This window comes from Schistocerca piceifrons, chromosome 8 (genome assembly GCF_021461385.2).
Source record: "Schistocerca piceifrons isolate TAMUIC-IGC-003096 chromosome 8, iqSchPice1.1, whole genome shotgun sequence".
NCBI classification, from domain to species: Eukaryota; Metazoa; Arthropoda; class Insecta; order Orthoptera; family Acrididae; genus Schistocerca; species Schistocerca piceifrons.
In genome coordinates, this window is record NC_060145.1 from 65,960,157 (window position 1) to 65,975,815 (window position 15,659).

A 15,659-nucleotide genomic window follows, 5' to 3' on the forward strand; every position below is an offset into this window, starting at 1 on the left:
CTGGCACGTTTCTTGGTAGAGGAGGTTTAAACACTGAATCTTTCACATAACCCCACAGAAAGAAATCGCGTGGGGTTAAGTCGGGAGAGCGTGGAGGCCATGACATGAATTGCTGATCATGATCTCCACCACGACCGATCCATCAGTTTTCCAATCTCCTGTTTAAGAAATGCCGAACATCATGATGGAAGTGCGCTGGAGCACCATCCTGTTGAAAGATGAAGTCGGCGCTGTCGGTCTCCAGTTGTGGCATGAGCCAATTTTCCAGCATGTCCAGATACACGTGTCCTGTAACGTTTTTTTCGCAGAAGAAAAAGGGGCCGTAAACTTTAAACCGTGAGATTGCACAAAACACGTTAACTTTTGGTGAATTGCGAATTTGCCGCACGAATGCGTGATGATTCTCTACCGCCCAGATTCGCACATTGTGTCTGTTCACTTCAGCATTAAGAAAAAATGTTGCTTCATCACTGAAAACAAGTTTCGCACTGAACGCATCCTCTTCCATGAGCTGTTGCAACCGCGCCGAAAATTCAAAGCGTTTGACTTTGTCATCGGGTGTCAGGGCTTGCAGCAATTGTAAACGGTAAGGCTTCTGCTTTAGCCTTTACCGTAAGATTTTCCAAACCGTCGGCTGTGGTACGTTTAGCTCCCTGCTTGCTTTATTCGTCGACTTCCGCGAGCTACGCGTGAAACTTGCCCGCACGCGTTCAACCGTTTCTTCGCTCACTGCAGCCGACCCCTTGATTTCCCCTTATAGAGGCATCCAGAAGCTTTAAACTGCGCATACCATCGCCGAATGGAGTTAGCAGATGGTGGATCTTTGTTGAACTTTGTCCTGAAGTGTCGTTGCACTGTTATGACTGACTGATGTGAGTGCATTTCAAGCACGACATACGCTTTCTCGGCTCCTGTCGCCATTTTGTCTCCGTGCGCTCTCGAGCGCTCTGGCGGCAGAAACCTGAAGTGCAGCTCCAGCCGAACAAAACTTTATGAGTTTTTCTACGTATCTGTAGTGTGTCGTGACCATATGTCAATGAATGGAGCTACAGTGAATTTATGAAATCGTTTCAATCATTTGTAATAGCCCTGTACAAGTTTTAGGGCTTTGCAGCAATCGTTACTTTCAATTTATAATGTTAAATAATATGTCAAATGAAAGATCAACTCAAACAGTTTTTCTTACAAGTGGTCAATGTGACCACCATTTGTCACACATCGAATCGACAAGCCAGTTCTTCCCAAGCCGTGAGCAGTGTGTCTGGATTATTGTTGCGACAATGCTATTTCTAGAGTCTGGTAGATCAACTGGTGGCGGAGGCACATACACATGGTTCTTTATGAATCCTCAAAGATAAAAACCATCGTGTATGAACGTGGAGGTCATCCGGCCCCTTATGTCCAATACAGCAGTCGGGCACAAAGTCGTTAAACCAAACGCATACTGAGTTATGCCAGTGAGGCGGCGCACCACTTGCTCCCAAATTAAGTTCTGTGTTTCACCTTCTTTCAGATGAGGAGAGAACCATAGTTCTATCGCATCAAGATAAAAAACACCAGTTACAGTTGCTTCACCGCAAAAGAAAGGTCCATAAATTTTCCGGGCCGCGCAGATTGGCCGCGCGGTTTGAGGCGCCATGTCACGGACTGCCCGGCCCCTCCCGCCGGAGGTTCGAGTCCTCCTTCGGGCGTGGGGGTGCGTGTTGTTCTTAGCGCAACTTAGTTTAAGTAGGGTGTTAGTCTAGAGAAGATTACCTCAGCAGTTTGGTTTCTTAGAAATTAACACACGTTTGAAATTTTCCGCCGGGACATGGCCGGAAATGCATTCAATTTAGATAGGAAGGTCTCTTTGCAGTTGTAGGCCTACCGTCTCATGGCGATTTGCTGACTCTCAGACTTACCAAACGAAAGCGTCGGTATGTTGATAGGAGACAATAAAAAACACACAAACGCCCACACAAATTTCAAGCTTTCGCAACCTAAGGTTGCTTCATCAGGAAAGAGGGAAGGAGAGGGGAAGACGAAAGGATGAGGGTTTTAAGTGAGAGGGTAAGGAGTCATTCCAATCCCCCTAAGGTAAGTGTTTCCACTCCCGGGATTGGAATGAATCCTTACCCTCTCCCTTAAAACCCACATCCTTTCGTCTTTCCCTCTTCTTCCCTCTTTCGTGATGAAGCAACCTCGGGTTGCGAAAGCTTGAAATTTGTGTGCATGTTTGTGTGTTTTTTATTGTCTCCTATCAACATACCAACGCTTTCGTTTGGTAAGTTACAGCATCTTTGTTTTAGATATATTTTTCCCACGTATATATATATATATATATATATATATATATATATATATATATATATATCGCCGCGCAGCAATATTTCTTTTGTGAAGTTGGCACATAAAATTGTAGTCTTTCGGCTTTAGAGATTGTAGCAACTGCAAACCATAAGGACATAGCTGTAAGCATCTCCTTAAAAGTCTGCACACAGACATCACTGGAACTGCTATCTTACGACTAGCCCTCCGAACAGATTTATTGGGACTACGCATGAAAAACTCACTCGTTCAACACGTTCTTCAGTCACTCTTGGTCGTTCCATGATCTTTCTTTTGCGTACAGGTATACATACGAAACTGAGTTGCCCTTTCATTTGATGTATCATTTATAATTGTAAGTTGAATGTGATACATACTACAAAGCCTCAAAACCGGTATTTTGATTTTCAAACACCATGCACTTCTGAACAAATAACGAGGAGGAGGTGTCAAAGACACTCACCACCATTTGACCCCTTTTGCCTTATATTCATTTCACTCTTCTATATTGCCATGTGTAGCTTCAAGCATTGACGTGGAACACTTCACGAGCTCGTGTCTTTTGTTTACTTTGCGTAACAAATTATAGGAAACGATCTAGGCATTCAGAAACATGGAGCACATACTTATCGTTATTTTTACTTAGGATAAGTGCACTATTTGCACTATCTTAGGTGTCCCCCTCTCCTCCGAAAGCAGTGTGGCTATGTGGAAGAAGGATAGGAGGGAGAGAATGCACGAAGAAGCTGGCAACAGTTCAGAAGATGTGGCAAGAACAGAGACTATATCAGGAACAGAGTGTCACGCTAAATCACATTATCAGAACTCGCAAAGAACAAGTAGTCTACACACAAGCTGCACTTAATGCAGATGCTGAAATGTGGGCCACAGGAAAAGATGCATAAGATGTGGAAAGATTAGAGAGACACTTCATTAATTCTCCGATGTGTGTCTTCTATTTAAGATAATTATCCACATGTAATCCAAGAAATTTAACATCTACTTCTTGTATTTCATTGTTTGGCTGGTTCAAATGGCTCTGAGCACTATGGGACTGAACATCTGTGGTCATCTAAGTTCTAGGGGACTGATGACCACTTAAACCTAACTAACCTAAGGACATCACACACATCCATGCCCGAGGCAGGATTCGAACCTGCGACCGTAGCAGTCCCGCGGTTCCGGACTGAGCGCCTGAACCGCTAGACCACCGCGGCCGGCAAGAAAGCCAACTTATTGAATGTTTCAAGAGCAACTGTTTCAACAGCCGTGACAGCCTACCCAAAACATGGAAAGACATCATCTTGTAAACGTAGTAGTGGGCGCAAATCAAAACTAAATGACAGAGGAGGTCGTACGCTAACACGAATTGTATCAAAACAATACAAAACTAGGGCGGCTAAAGTGACTGCAGAGCTGAATAGCCATCTTTGAGACCCCGTATCTATTGACACTGTGTGCCGAGAACTCCATGAAGCGTATATTCCTGGACGAGCTGCTATACCGAAACCATTAGTGACGACAACCAGCGCAAAGAAGCGTAAAACATGGCGTCAGGAACATAAATGCTGGACGGCTGATCAGTGAAAACAAGTTTTCGTTATTTCCAACACCGGGCCGCATTTACGTCTGGAGAACGCCAAAAGAAGCCTACAATCCTGATTGCTTGATTCCAGCGGTTAAGCATGGAGGTGGAAGTGTGACGGTGTGGGCAGCCATATCATGGTATTCTGGTGGTCTCATCATTACTCTCAAAGGCCGTGTTATAACCAACGATTACGCGAACATTTAAGGTGATCAGGTGCGTCCCATGATTCAAATGTTGTTCCCCAACAGTGATGCCATATTTAAGGTCGGTAATGCACCCAGTCACATAGCCAGAACAGTAAAATCGTGGAATGATGAGCATGCAATTGACCTGCAGCGCCTTCCCAGGCCAGCACAGTCCCCAGACTTTAACATCATCGAACCCTTGTTGGCAGCATTGAAACACAAACTCCAGAGCAGATTTCCGCCTCCCTCATCACTACAGGAGTTTGAAAAGGTTCTGATCGAAGAGTGGCATAACGTTCCACTGGAGACTATACAATGCCAGTATTACAAGAAGAATCACATCTGTATTACGGGCAAATGGGGATCCAATTCCTTCTTAATAAATCATTCCCACGTGAGCATAGGTGTTCACATTATTTTGTCTATCCTATGTACATTTCAGATCCTCGTTTCTCTGATTTTATTTTCGTACATATACACTTCTGGCCATTAAAATTGCTACACCACGAAGATGACGTGCTACACACGCGAAATTTAACCGACAGGAAGAAGATGCTGTGATATGCAAATGATTAGCTTTTCAGAGCATCCACACAAGGTTGGCGCCGGTGGTGACACCTACAACGTGCTGACATGAGAAAAGTTTGCAACCGATTTCTCATACACAAACAGCAGTTGACCGGCGTTGCGTGGTGAAACGTTGCTGTGATGACTCGTGTAAGGAGGACAAATGCGTACCATCACGTTTCCGACTTTGATTAAGGTCGGGTTGTAGCCTATCGCAATTGCGGTTTATCGTATCGCGACATTGCTGCTGGCGTTGGTCGAGATCCAATGACTGTTAGCAGAATGTGGAATCGGTGGGTTCAGGAGGGTAATACGGAACGCCGTGCTGGATCCCAAAGGCCTCGGATCACTAGCAGTCGAGATGACATGCATCTTATCCGCATGGCTGTAACGGATCGTGCAGCCACGTCTCGATCCCTGAGTCAACAGATGAGGACGTTAGCAAGACAACAACCATCTGCACGAACAGGTCGACGATGTTTGCAGCATCATGGTCTATCAGCTCGGAGACCGTGGCTGAGGTTACCCTTGACGCTGCATCACACACAGGAGCGCCTGCGATGGTGTACTCGACGACGAACCTGGGTGCACGAATGGCAAAACGACATTTTTTTGGATGAATCCAGATTCTGTTTACAGAATCATGATGGTCGCATCCGTGTTTGGCGACATCGCGGTGAACGCACATTGGAAGCGTGTATTCGTCATCGCCATACTGGCGTATCACCCGGCGTGATGGTATGGGGTGCCATTGGTTACACGTCTCTGGATACAGAAAATGTTCGACTGCTGTCCTGGCCAGCACATTCTCCAGATCTCTCACCAACTGAAAACGTCTGGTCGATGGTGGCCGAGCAACTGGCTCGTCACAATACGCCAGTCACTATCTTGATGAACTGTGGTATCGTGTCGAAGCTGCATGGGCAGCTGTACCTGTACATGCCATCTGTATCTGTTTGACTCAATGCCCAGGCGTATCAAGGTTGTTATTACGGCCAGAGGTGGTTGTTCTGGGTACTGATTTCTCAGGATCTGTGCACCCAAATTGCGTAAAAACTTAATCACATGTCAGTTTTAGTATAATATATTTTTCCAATGAATACCCGTTTATCATCTGCATTTCTTCTTGGTGTAACAATTATAATGGCCAGTAGTGTATTTTCGTTCTCTACTCTTTGTCAATGTGCCATGGACAATACAGTCTTCTCAAAGTTTCTTCCATCTGCGAAAGCCATACACTGTAAAACGATTCAGCCAGATCCTACACACACACACACACACACACACACACACACACACACACACACACACATATATATATATATATATATATATATATATATATATATATATATATGTCTGAGGCTTTATTTTACCTACTCGAGCCCTGATTTCGTCGAAAAACAGTTTTGGCATCTCTAGATCAGGTCTGTTTGCGGCGAAGAAAGCGCACAAAAAACGTTGTCTGGCGTTGTCAAGCACATGAATCGTAATTATGAGAGGTGTTCAAAAAAATGTTCGAATGTGTGTGAAATCGTATGGGACTTAACTGCTAAGGTCAGCAGTCCCTAAGCTTACACACTACTTAACCTAAATTATCCTAAGGACAAACAGACACACCCATGCCCGAGGGAGGACTCTAACCTCCGCCGGGACCAGCCGCACAGTCCATGGCTGCAGCTCGGCTAATCCCGCGCGAGAGGTGTTCAGCAAGTAATGCAACACATTTTTTTCCTCGACCAATTTGGGTGGAAAAAATGAGGATCTTGTTGCGGGACATCGTGGAATGTTCCCGCTTCAGTAACTATACCCGTTCGATGAAGTTGCGATAGGCGGCGACGATGTACGTAGCCTTAAAAATGGCGTTTGGCGGAAAAACAGACCATCGCAGATATTCATAGGCTCTTGCGGAATGTCTACGGAGAGCTGGCAGTAAACAAAAGCACGGTGAGTCGTTGGGCGAGGAGTCTGTCAACATAGCAACGAGATCGTGCAGAACTGTCCATGCCCTTCGCGCCGTCCGGCCGCACACAGCCTTGGCTCCTGCAATGTTTGGACGTACGGAAACTAGTTCGAGGTGAGGCAAACGAACTTCTCCATGACGTCGCAAGGCCTCATACAAGTCTGCGACCAGAGAGGAGCTCGCGTGCTTGTTCTTCCTCATCCACATTGCAGCCCTGATCTCGCACCTCCGACTTCCGTCTGTTTGACGCAATGAAGGATGCGCTCTGCGGGAAACAGTATGTTGGCGGAGAGGACAATGATGCAGTAAGACATTGGCTCCAACGTCGACCAGTAGAGTGGGACCATGCGGGCATACACGCCCTCCCAGTAACGTGGCGGAAGGCCGTCGCACTGAACAGATATTATGTTTAAAAATAGGGTATTGTAGCCAAAAGAGTGGGGAATAATATAGTGTACTGTTATCCCGAATAAAACCCACCTGCTTTCAGAAAAAAGTGTTGCATTACTTACTGAACGCACCTCGTAATTCAAAACCGTAACCATTGGTTCCATCAACACGGATACAGTCACTGCGATTCTTTTTCAGCATTTCGGCTTGAGAACTGTTCGTAACAAAGAGAACAAAGTCTTCTTTTGTGGGGAGTGATGCCTTAGGCTGCTTACATCTTGTAGCTTGTAAAATAGCACACAGAGGTTATCGCTAGTATTGATACCTTCTCCTTTACGTCTCGTGACATCTCAACGTGAATTGTTGTGGTGCTCCATGTTACATAAGCCGTTTTTGCTACCGGATGGATTCTCTCTAACTTAGAAGTAAGAGAAGTGTCTTACTTTGTCGTTACTGCATGGAGCTGAACTCTGTTGATATTTCTTTCTGTTTTCGTCATGCCTTAATGACTTCCAACATTCTGATGACCCACATGAGTAGTCACATGTTGATTTTGCAGCTACAATCTCCGGTCTTGGTCACTTCCTTGCTGATAGAACAGACACGTAGTCTATATTATTACACCCTTGCGCTTTCATATGGCTTAAGCCCTTACTTTCAAGTACATAATGCCCTCAACGATAGCATACAACGAAATGCCATGTGGCACCTGAAGTACAGGGAGTTTCAGAAAGAATGACTTGATTTTGAACGGTAATTATTACGAAATATGACGACAAGGAAACGTGTGTTGTTTGATTGGACGTGGCCTAGAGTTTCAGAAAATCATCGTTAGATGTCACTCAATGCGTCTGTCTTCTCAGTTTCCAGTCAGCCAGAAGTAAGATGGTGTCCACTCATCAGAAGACATGTTGTGTGCTGCGGTTTGCAAAGAGTGACTCAATTATTTAGGTCCAGCGTGCTTTTCGTTGGCGGTTTGGCACTGATCTGCCTGTACACAAAAATAATCGTCGTTGGTATAGCCAGTTTGAAGAAAACGGTTCAAATGGCTCTGAGCACTATGGGACTTAACTTCTGAGGTCACCAGTCCCCTAGAACTTAGAACTGCTTAAACCTAACTAAGGACATCACACACATCCATGCCCGAGGCAGGATTCGAACCTGCGACCGTAGCGGTCGCGCGGTTCCAGACTGTAGCACCTAAAACCGCTCGGCCACCCCGGCCGGCCCAGTTTGAAGAGACAGGATACGCAGTCCACGAAAGTCTACTCGCCGCGCAAGCTGAGAACTGGCAATACCTCACACGACCGCCTGTCGTATGTTACGGCGTCGTTTGGTCTGTAAACCGTATAGACTATAATTCGTGCAAGTTCTTCGGGTTGGTGATATAAGGACTTCAGCATTGCTCTGCTAGAGGACATGGAAGGCGATACATTTTTACCATGATTAATTTTCAGTGATGAAGCAACATTTATGTTAGCGGTAAAGTAAACTTACATAACGAGCGCATGTAGAGACTCCAGAAACCTCTTGACATCATTGAGCTCGAAAGAGACTCACCTAAAGTGGGCATTTTTTGTGCTAGTTCTCGCGAAAAAGTGTACGGCCCTTCTTGTTTGAGGAAAATATAGTGACTGGAATGCTGCAAAATTGGCTTTTCCCACAACTTCAGGAGTACTCCGATAACTTCATTTTCCAACAGGGTGGAGATCCACTACGCAGGCACAACAACGTACGTCAGTTTCTCAATGGCACTCTGCCTCAACGCTGGGACTCCGAGACTCTGCCCTGCATTCTTGGCCTCCGAGATCGCCAGACATGACCCCATTGCGATTTTTTCTTGTCGGGATGTGTGAAGGAAAGCGTGTTCGTCCCCCCTCCCACACCTTTACTTCATGACATAGAAGTGAAGAACAGGATAACAGCTTCCATAACTCCTGTAAAGGGAGACCCGTTGTGTAAAGTTTATGACGAATTTAACTATCGTCTAGATGTTGCTCGTGCTGCTGCTAGTAGATACATAGAGCATTTGTAATTGCATAGCTAAAACTATAAGATTTTGTGCGTATTTTACGATTTGTCCAATGTTTATAGTATGTTTTTATCAGTAAGTATGGAGTTTTGAAACCTGGTCATTCTTTTTGAAACACCTTGTGTAATACGATCCAGTTCTTTTACGATAAGTTATGTTTCATTCAGTCCGCTACATACAGTCACTGAGTTCCTTGAAAAATGCGATCCAGTCTGTTCTGTCGCGATCGAAACATCCTGTCTCTACGCTTAGTGACCAAAACAGCATATCTTAGCAATGGCCGAAAGAACAGACAGCGGACAGTTTATTTTATTGCTACAATTATGCTCTGATTTATATATGTTTCCTACGCGACACATGAAATTAAAAATCTGTTGGGGATATATGAATAAAATACACTTGTTCAGAAAAAATCATAACACCTTGGATGGCTACAGACAGGACGTTCATATTCATAGGACATGTACGTAGCAGAAATGGTTATCATTTGGAACATGTCGGCCTGCGGGTTCAAGGTCAACACCTATATCGCGGTGCGACAACTTTTACCGGTGAAGTGTGCCTGCGGCTCTCGTTGTCGCTATAAACCCAAAGAGATTCTGGTCATACATGAAGCACACCAGTGGCAAGACGCAATCAATACCTTCACTGCGCGATAACAACGGTGACAGTGCCACTAAAGCAGAGTTATTAAACACGGTTTTCCGAAACTCCTTCACCAAAGAAGACGAAGTAAATATTCGTGAATTCCAATCAAGAACAACTGCCAAGATGAGAAACATAGAAGTAGATATCCTCGGTGCAACAAAGCAGCTTAAATCGCTTAATAAAGAGGCAAGGCCTCCGGTCCAGCTTGAACACCAGTCAGGTTCCTCTCAGAGTATGCTGATAAAATGGTTCCATAGTTACCAATTATATACAACAGCTTGCTCACAGGAAGATCCGTACCTAAAGACTGGGAAATTGCTCAGGTCACACCAATACCCAAAAAGGGAAGTAGGACTAATCCGGTGAATTAGAGGCCTATATCGCTAACGTAGATTTTCAGTAGGGTTTTAGAACATATACTGTATTCGAACATCATGAAGCACCTCGAAGAAAACGGTTTATTGACATATAGTCAGCACGGATTTGGAAAATATTGTTCTTGTGAAACACAACTAGCTCTTTATACTCATGAAGTAATAAGTGCTATCGACAGGGGATGTCAAATTGATTCTATATTTTTAGATTTCCAGAAGGTTTACGACACCGTTCCTCTCAAGCGTCTTCTAACCAAACTGCGTGCCTACAGATTATCGCCTCAGTCGTGCGACTGGATTCGTGATTTCCTGTCAGAAAGGTCACAGTTCGTAGTAACAGGCGGAAAGTCATCGAGTAAAACAGAAGTAATATCCAGCGTTCCCCAAGGAAATGTTACAGGCCCTCTATTGTTCCTGATCTATATTAACGACATAGGAGACAATCTGAGTAGCCGTCTTAGATTGTTTGCAGATGATGCTTCATTTATAGTCTTGTAAAGTCATCAGATGACCAAAACAAATTACAAAATGATTTAGATAAGATATCTATCTGTATGGGGCGAAAAGTGGCAATTGACCCTGAATAAAGAAAAGTGTGAAGTTATTCACATGATTACTAAAAGACATCAGCTAAATTTCGATTACTCGATAAGTCACACAAATCTGAGGGCTGTAAATTCAACTAAATACTTAGGGATTACAATTACAAATAACAGAAATTGGAACGATCACATAGATAACATTGTGGGTAGAGCAAACCAAATACTGCGATTCATTGGCAGAACACTTGGAAGGTGCAACAGGTCTCCTAAAGAGACTGCTTACACCACGCTTGTCCGCCCTATTCTGGAGTATTGCTGTGCGGTGTGGGATCCGCATCAGGTGGGACTGACGGATGACATCGAAAAAGTACAAAGAAGGGCAGCTCGTTCTGAACTATCGCGAAATAGGGGAGATAGTGTTACAGACATGATACGTGAATTGAAGTGGCAATCATTAAAACAAAGGCGTTTTTCGTTGCGACGGGATCTTCTCATGAAATTTCAATCACCAGTTTCCTCCTCCGATTGCGAAAACATGCTGTCGGCACCCACCTATATAGGGAGAAATGATCATCACGCTAAAATAAGAGAAATCACAGCTCGCACAGAAAAATTTAAGTGCTCGTTTTTCCCGGGTGCCGTTCGAGAGTGGAACGGTAGAGAGACAGCATGAAGGTGGTTCATTGAACCCTCTGCCAGGCACTTTATTGTGAATAGCAGAGTAATCACGTAGATGTAGATGTAGATGAAACCGAAGGTAATGGGTAAGTGTTACTTGAGGAGACGTGCAGGAGGCATCAAAGATGCATGCGCGGAGCGTACTGTCATATTAGTGAGTTTGAAAGAGGGCGCATTATTGGCATGATAGAATGTGATGCATCCATCCGGGAAATTGCTGCTCGTATGAGACGATACGTTTCGACATTGCGACGGGTGCATGAAGAATGGTTCACGGAAGGCCGTAGAACACGACGAGATGGGTCAAGTCGCACCACCCAGACTGTCCCCGGAGATGATCGACCTCTTCAGAATGGTATTGCAGGACAGATCTGCGTCCTCCTCGACTCTGGCGCATCAGTGGAACAGTGTAGCACATCGTACACCATCAGGGATGACAGTCCGTCGCCGGTTATTACATCAAGGGATGCGTGAGCATCGTCCACTTTTCCGTCTACCTTTGACGAGTGCGCAGAAATATGTTAGACGGCAATGGCGTATGGGACGACGTCACTGGGGGCAGGAATGGCATCAGATAGTGTTTTCCGACGAATCCAGGTTCTGTTTGTTTGAAAATGATTGCCGCATTTTGGTTCGCCGCAGACAGGGGAGTGGCGTCACAGTGACTGCATTCGCACAAGACGTACAGCGCCAGTTAGGGCACAACCACACAATTCACAGCTGGTACCAGCTTATAGTGTGGGTTGCTATTGGGCACAACCACACAATTCACAGCTGGTACCAGCGTGACCAACGTGAATGACATCCTGCGACCCGTAGCCATACCTTTTCTGCACAACGCCCCAGATGCCATTTTTCAGCAAGACAATGCATGACCACATGTTGCTCCATGAACACATTCCTTTTTGGCGTCACAGGTTGTCAGCCTTTTTCCCTGGCCCGCCAGAACACCAGACTTGTCGCCAATAGAAAATCTGTGAGATATGGTAAAACGATGGGTGTAGCGCTGAGACCTAATGCCTACCACCACCGGTGAACTTTCGGACCAGGTGAATGCAGCGTGGATGGCTATACCACAGGACGTCATTCGCGCCTTATATGTGTCGACGCCATCACGCATGGTAGAAGTTATCAGGGCCCAAGGCGGACCCTGTGCCTACTGGGCAGCAGGACATATACTGAACTGAGGTTATTGAAATCTGATCATTTCTTGGGAACATACTAATATACATGTCCTGTGAATATGAACATCCTATCTTTAGTTGTTCAAGATGTTCGGTTTTTTCTGAACATGAGTGTATTTAGAATGTGTGTGTGTGTGTGTGTGTGTGTGTGTGTGTGCGCGTGCGTGCAACAGACGTCTACGAGTATGGCGGTTCTTTCTGTATACTCTGTGGTGTTAACGACGTATTGTAAAGTGCTGCTGTATGTAACTGCGGGTATTAAACATAGGCCGCCTTATTCTTGCTTTTTCGTATTTAGAACTGCTTATTTTGCTGCACTAGTTCCAACAGTTGAGGGCCCAGGTACCAGTAAATCCATTCGCATTCCGATATACAGAGGGAAAGAACTATATGAATTTTCCTCAAAGTGTGCAGTGAAAGTTATCGGGACGAGCACGTTGCAGCGTAATTTAATACTGTCTTTACTACCAGTAAAACTAACTGTGAAAATGTGTGCGGCACAAATGCCGCAAATACAGCGACTTGTAGGTCGCGAGAACTATGCTACATAGAAATGTGTAGTGGAAGCATACTTACACTTGAACGATTTACAGGGCATAGTGAATGGCACAATGAAGCCCACTGAGCAAAATTACGCAAATACGGATCGGTAGGCGAGATCAAAGCTGACTTTATTGATTGATACAGTGAACTATGTTTACATGGAGGAAGTTGTGGCGGCCACAGAAGTTTGGGACAAATTACGGAGCCCCTTTGAAGATGGTGGCCTTACAAAAAAAGTCAGATTACACTGTAAACTTACAAGCACCGTGCTGGGTAAGTGCAAGAACGTGGACGGGTGCATCAACAAAGTAATTTCTATATCGAATCGAATAAGAACATTGGGTTTGAGACTCCAATGACTGGAGAGACATTATTACTAACAGGACTGCCTGAAAAATATGTACCCATGGGTATGGGGTTAGAAAGCTCAGGCATAACGATTACAGGAGACAGCGTGAAAGTGAAGATCCTGCAGAAAAATATGTCAGCGTCCCTTACTTCGGAAAAGGAAACAACTGCAGCACATTAGCAAGAAGAAACGAGCAACTAGTCAAGTGCTACAACTGCCAGAAAACGGGTCACACCGCATGCCAATCCGCCACAGGTTAAGTACAAAGGAAAAAAGGAATAATTCCAATAGTTCAGGGAGAAGAACGTTTAATCAACGTAATGCACTCTCCATTTATTACTCTTTTGGAGAAACGAGTGATAGAGAACCAGAATGGATATTAGTTTCAGCAGCATCAGTGCATGTTATTAGAGGCAACACAGATCTTTATGATGTTACTAACGAAGCATATGTGTGTACACCTCTGTCCCGATAGTTGAGTGGTCAATGCGACGAACTGTCATGCCAAGGGGCCTGGGTTCGATTCCATGCTGTGTCGAGGATTTTCTCCGCTCAGGAATTGGGTGTTGTGTTGTCTTCGTCATCTCATCCCCATCGACGCGCAAGTCGCCGAAGTGGCATCAACTCAAAAGACTTGCACCAGGCGACCGGTCTATCAGACGAGAGGCCCTGGCCACACATTTCCACTGCCAAGTGCTGAGTTTTCTGGGGTACTCTAGGAAATGTATCCCCTTTAACCTTTAGGTTCTCAGAGGAAGAAAAGCTATATTTTATTTATTAATACACTACTGGCCATTAAAATTGCTACACTAAGAAGAAATGCAGATGATAAACGGGTATTCATTGGACAAATATATTATACTAGAACTGACATGATTAAATTTTCACGCAGTTTGGGTGCATAGAGCCTGAGAAATCAGTATCCAGAACAACCACCTCTGCCCGTAATAACGGCCTTGATACGCCTGGGCATTAAGTCAAACAGAGCTTGGATGGCGTGTACAGGTACAGCTGCCCAAGCAGCTTCAACACGATACCACAGTTCATCAAGAGTAGTGACTGGCGTATTGTGACGAGCCAGTTGCTCGGCCACCATTGACCAGACGTTTTCAATTGGTGAGAGGTCTGGAGAATGTGCTGGCCAGGGCAGCAGTCGAACATTTTCTGTATCCAGAAAGGCCTGTACAGCACCAGCATCATGGGGTCGTGCATTATCCTGCTGAAATGTAGGGTTTCGCAGGGATCGAATGAAGGGTAGAGCCACGGGTCTTAACACATCTGAAATGTAACGTCCACTGTTCAAAGTGCCGTCAATGCGAACAAGAGGTGACCGAGACGTGTAACGAATGGCACCCCATACCATCACGCCAAGTGATACGCCAGTATGGCGATGGCGAATACACGCTTCCAATGTGCGTTCACCGCGATGTCGCCAAACACGGATGCGACCATCATGATGCTGTAAACAGAACCTGGATTCATCCGAAAATTTGACGTTTTGCCATTCGTGCACCCAGATTCGTCGCTGAGTACACCATCGCAGCCGCTCCTGTCTGTGATGCAGTGTCCAGGGTAACCGCAGCCATGGTCTCCGAGCTGATAGTCTGTGCTGCTGCAAACGTCGTCGAACTGTTAGTACAGATGGTTGTTGTCTTGCAAACGTCTCCATCTGTTGACTCAGGGATCGAGACGTGGCTGCACGATCCGTTACAACCATGCGGATAAGATGCCTGTCATCTCGACTGCTAGTGATACGAGGCCGTTGAGATCCAGCACGGCGTTCCGTATTACCCTCCTGAACCCACCGATTCCATATTCTGCTAACAGTCATTGGATCTTGACCAAATCGAGCAGCAATTTCGCGATACGATAAACCGCAATCGCGATAGGCTACAACCCGACCGTTATCAAAGTAGGAAACGTGATGGTACGCATTTCTCCTCCTTACACGAGGCATCACAGCAACGTTTCACCAGGCAACGCCGGTCAACTGCCGTTTGTGTATGAAAAATCGGTTGGAAACTTTCCTCATGTCAACACGTTGTAGGTGTCGCCACTGGCGCCAACCTTGTGTGAATGCTATGAAAAGCTAATCATTTGCATATCACAGCATCTTCTTCCTGTCAGTTAAACTTAGCGTCTGTAGCACGTCATCTTCGTGGTGTAGCAATTTAATGGCCAGTAGTGTATATAATATTAAAATCATACATCAATGACATTACTAGCAAAAGCACATAACGATATTAGATTTCGTCTATATCTGGGGCATTGTAAATGGTCTATTGGTATTCCTTTTAGGTGCATGGGAG

At 45.1% G+C, this 15,659-nt stretch overlaps 1 protein-coding gene across 1 annotated transcript in view; it reads right to left on the reverse strand.

The window, feature by feature from the left end:
* LOC124711482 (cytochrome P450 6j1-like) overlaps positions 1 to 15,659 on the reverse strand; it is a 102,636-nt gene that overhangs the window by 56,412 nt on the left and 30,565 nt on the right. The window lies entirely within an intron of this gene.